This window comes from Pteropus alecto, unplaced genomic scaffold (assembly GCF_000325575.1).
Source record: "Pteropus alecto unplaced genomic scaffold, ASM32557v1 scaffold87, whole genome shotgun sequence".
Classification (NCBI taxonomy): Eukaryota; Metazoa; Chordata; class Mammalia; order Chiroptera; family Pteropodidae; genus Pteropus; species Pteropus alecto.
This window is the reverse complement of record NW_006443225.1, coordinates 19,209,087-19,216,580: the sequence shown is the minus strand read 5'-3', so window position 1 is coordinate 19,216,580 and position 7,494 is coordinate 19,209,087. Positions and strand designations below refer to the sequence as shown.

The following is a 7,494-nucleotide window of genomic DNA, read 5'->3' as shown; positions in this document are numbered from 1 at the left end:
CTGCTTTCGGGACTGAGGTTAGGGCTCCGGCCATGTGACGATGGGGACCGTGGCCGGAGGAGATGTTGGTGGCACCCCACTCGGCTCGCTCCAGGCAAAAGCTTTTAAGAGAATTAAATGGGTTTCATGACCTCTTCCTGGTTTTATTGCTATTTCCATTTTTCTGATGACCCGCTTCCCACTCAAGGCTCCCAGCAGCTTGCCTGCCTCTGCGCAGACCCCCCACGCTCCCCACAGCCCCCGATGAGGATCAGATCTTGATGCTCAGAGGTGCAAAAACTTCCCCAGATCGACCACCTGGCAAGTGGCCGAGCTAGGATGTGATTCCGATTTGATCTGATCCCACGGCACACAGACTGCTCTTCGCGGAGTAGTTACCACCTCACCAGGAATGCTGGGTTCTAATATAAGGATGATTTAACCCTATCGGTAGAATTTTCAGCATCATTCCTAGCCATTGGGGTAAATATCTCCACCGGGGGTTTTTCTGGCACTTTCAAGTTATGTCACGTATGCCTACTTAAATGACGTTTTTAAACGCTGAATGGTTATAACTAAGGACGATAGATAGTTTATCGCCAATAATCTTTTTATGTGGCACGTTGAAGTGACAGATATTCTTACTTGATTCTTTCAGTAACGTGTGGCTTCTTGGGACTTTAGAGTAGAAGTTATTGTGATATTATTCCAAGTGAAACACGATGCTGGCAAGAGAAATAGAGAGAAATACATGGATTAAAAATACGTGCTGCAGGTGTCAGGGACGGGGAGGCACGGGGGTCGCAAAGGGAAAATGCGTAGATACCCAGAAAAGCAGGTGGCGTGGTGGGCGCTGGAGACAGATCCATTCAAGACCCCCTCATCCCTGTCCACGTCATTTTCCTGTGCCTCTGCAGTCAGAAGTTCCCAGAGTAGCTGGCAGCTAGAACTCTTCGGGTGACGTAGATTCTGCCAAGGCGTTGCAGCCATGTGTGGCATGTGACGACAGGCACAAGCCAGACAGTGAGGGGCACTTACGTGCAGGAGGGGTCCCCTGGCAGACACCGTGTCCAGGTCGCTGGTCCTGCTGGAGCGTTTGTGGCAGAAGCTCCAGGTCTCAGTCCCTCAGTCGTGGGTGCTGAGTGCTGGGCCAGGGCTGTGTACTCTCTCGTTCAGGGTCATCTCCCGGCTCTGCGCGGTCATTGCGGTGAACACCCCGTCCTCCCCCGCGGCCCGCCAGGCTTCGTGGAGACTTAGGAACTAACTACCAACACCCACTTTCGCTTACGCCAGCTGGAGAGCTCTGTTGTCCTCTGCAAAGAGGAGTCGGGACCAGCCCTGCTATCCCAAAGCCAGGAAGAGACGATGCTTCAAGCCGGCTAACTGTGGTTAGCACCGTCGGGAAGTGCGCATTTATGAAATTTAGCGATATATATTATACTTCACTGTGACTCTAGCAAAAGCATGATTTTTTGTTGTTTTTTGGCGGGGGAGGGGGGCGGCGGGGAGTAGAAATCAGTTACAATAAGTATGGAAGAGTGAGTAGGTAGGACGTGAAGACAGCTCACATAGATATCTCTGCTGACGACTCAACTGTTACACCAACGACAGGATCAAGGTCAAGGGTTCTTTTTTTTTAAAGACAAGCAGTATTGGAGCGTGTTCGGTTGCTGACGGGAAGTATGCAGTAGAGACGGGACGAGGGGCAGGTCTGGGAGACCGTGGGTCAGTCGCGTGACTTCTCGGTGCCTTAGTCTCCTCACTAGGATAATAAGATCGTCCTCTTAGGATTTGCGGGATTGGAGTGAAATGGCGTGTACGGAGACATCTTTACGCAGTGCCTTGCACGTAGTAGGGGCTCGATAAAGGTAGCCGTTGTTATTACGGCCACTATCAGCATCGTTATTGTCTTCCATACGCTTCTGAGTGTTGCGAGTGCGCTGTCGCCATCAGTCCTGTCTCCCGATTTTACAGGTCTTCCCTGCGGCTCTAACGTTCTGGACCCATCACCGTCATCCTCACCAAATAACATTAGTCAAGGAAACACTTGTCAAGCGCCCAGTCCGTGCCTCGCATGCACACGTCAGGCGTCTGGGACACAGACCTGAGCAAAACCTGCTTCCACGTAGCATCTGGACCACTAGAGGGAAAAGCACAAATATTTTATACCGAGATCTGTATTTCGTCAGTCGGGGTTCTAGGAGGAGCAGAGCCACGAGGAGGTATGTGTGGGTGTGGGTGCGCCGTACTTATTTATTTATTCATTTTTGCATTCACGCGCCCACACACACACGTATTTGTGTGTTTATTATAGCTGGCCGAGCAAGCCTGAATCCGCAGGCAGCAGGGCGTGAAGGAAGGCCCGGGAATGGCCTGACACCCACGGGCACCCTTTTATCTTCATGTCCCCCCATACTCATCTATCGCTGGTTAGCCCGGTCTGCTGTCGATCATCAACATTCTCGGGCGTTGGTGAGGGAGACCGTTCTCCCTCAGATCCTTATCTACTCTCTTATACGCCAGTTGGACCTTTATGGTAAAGAATTAAATTTACGATAAACAAATACACCAATCTATTCCCGTGTGTGCAGTTTAATTTCTCGAATTCACTCTAGCTGCATGGATTAACAGATTTTATTTAGTCATCTGTGCAGCTAGGGAAAGTAATTGGCTCTCTGCATTAAGTGCACAACCCAAGCCAACATGCGAATTCATTAGTTTTCAGCTTTAGTTTTTCATTTCACCTGCTGTTTACCACTCAAAGGAAAGATAAATTGTATTTTAAATGAAATGCATGTTTCAGGAAGAACCCTTAGCAACCAATATTCTTTTTTATTTAAAATCTACTTCTTAATCTGCTCTGAAAATTAAAGAAGTGGGTTGGATCGTGGCAACCACGGATGAATTCGAAAAGCCATGTCTGTAATTCTTACGAGTTGCTATAGCCAAAGGAATTCAAGGCACTGGGTTAGTTAGTCCAACTCTCTTTGTTGCAAGAGGTTGAAATCAGCTCAGGTGTTAAAAACAGAAAGGTGGGGTGACGTGGGGGGGCACTGTGATTGTGAGACGGAAGGTCAAGGTGTCCAGGCACAGAGTGGCCTGTGCTGTGCTCCCAGGCGTGGACGAGGACCGCAAGTGTCTGTGTGTGTGTGTGTGTGTGGAGGGGGGTGCTCTCAGACCCCCGTCTGTCTGGAGACCCTCCTGCCCCCATTCCCGTTTCTCCCCAGAGTCTGCTTCGCCCTCCTGCTCCTCGGTCTGTCCTGGTTCCCTCCATTTTCTCAGGCGCATGTGGCCTGGCTTGGTCACCCATGCTGTCACTTCCAGCCACCAGCACTAACTGACATCAATTCCTGGGCCTCCCAGATCAGATTCTGGAGAGAAAGGATCCCCTTGGCCCTGTTCGTGCCCAGAGAATTTGTGCAATATTCTCTCCGAGAACCGATTTGCCCTTTTATTAGGATGAATCAGAACTACCTTCTCCAACTCACCAAAAAGTTCTCTGCTCACCACTGTGGTGTGGTTGGAGCAGACACGTTTTAAAGTCTGGTTCGACTCTCAGGTCAATGGCAAAGAAATATGTAACTCATGAAGAAGCAAGGCCAGCAAGGGTCTGCGGAGAGGTGGCAGTGGAGGGAGCATGCAGGGGGAGGAGGGAGGAGAGAGGGGCCAGGTCAAGTGGGGCTTTGGAGGCCACTGCAAGGACTTTGGCTTTAGTCTGATGGCAGTGGGGAGCGCGGGAGGCTCTGGGCCGGAGAGGGGCAGGATCTGTGCCTGGTTTTAGGTGGCAAAGCTGCTCTGACTGAGGAGGAACCAGGTGGAGAAGGCAGTGTGAGGATGGAGACAGGGATCCAGGGAGGAGATGTACGAATCCAGCAAGCGATGATGGCAGCTTGACCAAGGTGGCAGCTGTGGACGGAGGTAGCGAAAAGCGACTGGATTCTGTGTATACTGGAGATAAAATCCATAAGATTTTCACACAGATTGGATGTGATTGGTCGAGTTAAACTTTGATTTATATAAAACAAATGGAATGCTAATTACTGTGACAAGTTCAAAATTCTCTATGCTGAAGTTAACCCCCAACACGCCGGCCTACATGGATACTGACTCCCCTCTGTCCTTACGTTTGGCTGGGAAAAATGCACAGAAACTTTGCCGAGCTTGAATTGGATGTTGGGAGTTTACGGCAATGAATGCTTCCATTCAGGGCTTTTTGGAGACGATTTAAAATGACCCAAGCCGTGCCTTCTCCTTGCCTAATGTGAATAGAAGGCTTGAGTCTTCAGCCAAGTCGTTTCCACCCAGAGTTTTGCAATCACTTTCCATCCAAAATGTGCAGCTGATTAATCGGTCATCAGTCAAAGCCAGGTCACGCCTTGTGGAACGTAAAATTGCCAAGATCTCAGGTTAAAGCTTGCCGTGGCGAACCCATCAGCACCCCTTGCCGTGGCGAACCCATCATTAACAGCACCCCTTCCGGGGCGTGGACTTGTGTGGTCGGCGGGCCTGGTGCCGGAACTTGACACAGGGTTTCAAGTCGGTCCTGCCCCAAGCTCACGCCACCAAACCTGGTCCAATTTTCGTCAGCCCATTGTTCTGTCTCGGTCTAGAGAACTAATACACCTGAGGATAAAGCAGTCAAAACAACAAGAACAACGAACACCAACACTTCGCTGGATTCAGAGGGCTAAGGGAATAATCTGACCAAGGGCTAGCGAGTGGAAGCCGAAGTTTTTGGTGTTTCTACTACAGCTTTTCGTCATGACTGGGAAGATCTGCCACCCCCTTGCTTTCCTGCGTACCCTGCGTGGGGTTTGAGGACTTTAGCCGAAGTGAGGAGCAGAGTCCTGTCGGCCACTTTTGGACATAGCTCCTCGACGGACTTGAGACTCCGACCCTGCTCTGAGCGTGAGCGTGACCCTCAGCGGTGATATTTTAAATTAGTAAAAAAATCAATTGTTCCTATTACCGATAGAACCTTTTCTTCTTTCGTAATGTGCTTTAACGTCTGGGGTCTGAATACGTGCTCCACGCTGCGGTCGATACGTCATCGGCATCAGTCACTACATACGTGATTTATGTGTTTCGAAAGCAAGTTTTTAAAACGAATCCTGATGTGGGAAACGCCGTCTGAAGTAGGAGAGCTTCTCTCATAAGGCCGTCAGGTGGGGCTGCGTGGTGTCCCCCGCAAACAGGAGCCAGGGGGCTGCCCGGCCCAGCAGGCCATTCACTGCCCTCCGGCGGCTCACTCTCCAAGGGACGTTTTTGCTGTGGCCCGCATTTCATTCTCTTTTCCAGAATTTGTCTACTACTTTCTTACTATACGGAAAGCCCCAGAAGGCAAATGGGTTGGCTTCCTGCAGGTTATTCCTGGAAATTCAGTTAATCTCCAGAGCCAACTCCTCACATCGTATTGGTTTGAGATGAGTAAGTGAGGACAGCTTCCAAGAGTGAGTGCTGACACATGCGTTTTGGCACCTTATTACTGTGCATCCACGGGGAGGGAGTTGGGATTCGGGTGGCCTGGAATGCACTGGAGTGCAGACAGGGCGAGGGGCTGGGCAAGGCAGGGGGCTGTTGTTAGAAGCCACGCTCTTTCCCGAGGTGCCGTTACAATTCTCCTAGGAAACCAGATGTTTTTGAATGGAGAGAAGCTGATGACCTTCACTCCCTGCCTTAGAAAGCGGCCTCCAGTTTATGAAGGACACCATTTAGAGAAATTCAAGACTTCAGTGGACACCGTTCACGTCTTGTTGAAAACATTGCAAATGTTCCAAGTATATCATATACATAGAGATGCTGTTTGTCTTCTAGGAACACAAAAGCTGTTCGTTGCAAGAAATCTTTGAGTTTTATTTGTCAGTTAGCTCAGTCGTTGGTAGTGTTCTCATATAACTGAACACTGAAGCTTTGCCTCTTGCAGGAAATGACGCTGGGTAATGCGCGTGTGAAGGGTTCTCTGTGCTGGGCGAGGAGGAGGAGGGGTCGGTGACACTTACTGTACCTGCTACATGATGCAGAGGCGCTGGTGGTCAGGGAAATAGTGCAAGCGAGTGTATGATTTTAAGTAATGCGTTTTCCACCTCTAATATGTGCATAGATGCTAATAACTGGGAGCTGGGAGAAGAAAACGATTCATTTTATAAATGCCAGATTCTTGAGAAACTTAATTGTGTAAAAATGGTGTATATTTTCATAACAGAATAACTTCGTAGGTTTTAAAATACCAAACTATACACAAACATAGGTTTTAAAATACCAGACTAGACACAAACATTGTAAAAATTACAAACAAGATAGAAAGCAAACTCGGCCTATAAATCTCCTCCCAAGGAAAACCATCCTTAACATCGCGAAATGTCCTTTCATAATTTTTTCTCTCTTTATAGATAGACATCCCTCCTCCCTGAGATCATATTACATATATTCATTTCGATTTCCTTTTTTTTTTCAATTAATGCATTAAATGTCTTTCCATTTCAAGAAATACAGAAATATGTCTTTGTTTTTAACCATACATTTTATCTGTGCATAGTTGACCTCAAATTTATCGATGGCTATTTAGAGAATGTGCATTTTTATAATAGTATAAGAAGTTCTGTGCTAAATCTCCTCCTCTGCCGTTCTCTTTTTTCTCCTGAGAAGTCAAATTGCTAACACCAAGGGGCACACAATGAAATGCGCTCCCTTTTCCCGGCCCCCTCCGACCCCATGTGGGCGACAGTGCCAGCTCCCTTGTATTTTGACCAGCACGGAGCATTGTTCCTCATCAGTTTTGGTAAATCTCATTTAAAAACCATCTCTTTATGTTAATTCTTTTACATCTGAACACCTCGAAAAAGGGAAAAAGTCTCCCATAATCTCACGACGTGAAAGTCACGTGTGTCTGTGCATGTCTACGCGCGTGTTCACTTACAGAAGGAGGGAGGAGAGATGGTCGGGCGCATTTCGTCTCAGCCCCTCAGGTGTGTGGCTCTCTAGCAAACAGCACTGCTTTCCGGATGCGGTGAGGTCATGCCTACCTTGTCCGTCCGCGGCGTGCCTTTCTCCTGATACACCGCGAACTAATGTGTCCCTCTCAGAGCATGGATATGAGCTGGCATCTTTCTTTCAGTGGTTCATAGAATGCCCGCTGCCTGGCGCCCCACGCCGCGCTTACCCAGGGAGGAAATTTTGGATGTTTGATTCAACAATTCCACCCTCCAGGAATTTTTCCTACAAATATGTTTGCACAAGGGCGTTAGGGTATAAGCATACATCCACGAGCATGTTCATCGTGGCATTATTTTTAATGATGAGAAGTTGAAAACTACCTCAATATCTGTCAAGAAGAGACGCATTTAAAATACAATCTCGTGCAATGTTATAATGTTCAAAATTCATTGTATTCAAAAAAACAAGTTGCAAAGCAATACGTATAATCACATTCATGTTGAAAAGCTCCAAACAGGATACGTGCACAGACAGGTGCTTAATGCATTTCAAGTCATTTGAAGTTTGGCGGTAAATGGTTCA

General features: G+C 48.1%; 1 protein-coding gene across 1 annotated transcript in view; it reads left to right on the top strand.

Annotated features, from left to right (window-relative positions):
- Positions 1-1,862: 1,862 nt before the first annotated feature.
- The window catches only part of ZNF704 (zinc finger protein 704), a gene marked incomplete at its 3' end in the record, with an annotated part of 90,990 nt that continues 85,358 nt past the window's right edge, over positions 1,863-7,494 (top strand). Inside the window, exon 1 of the mRNA XM_025041163.1 lies at positions 1,863-2,201. The remainder of the gene's footprint in view (positions 2,202-7,494) is intronic.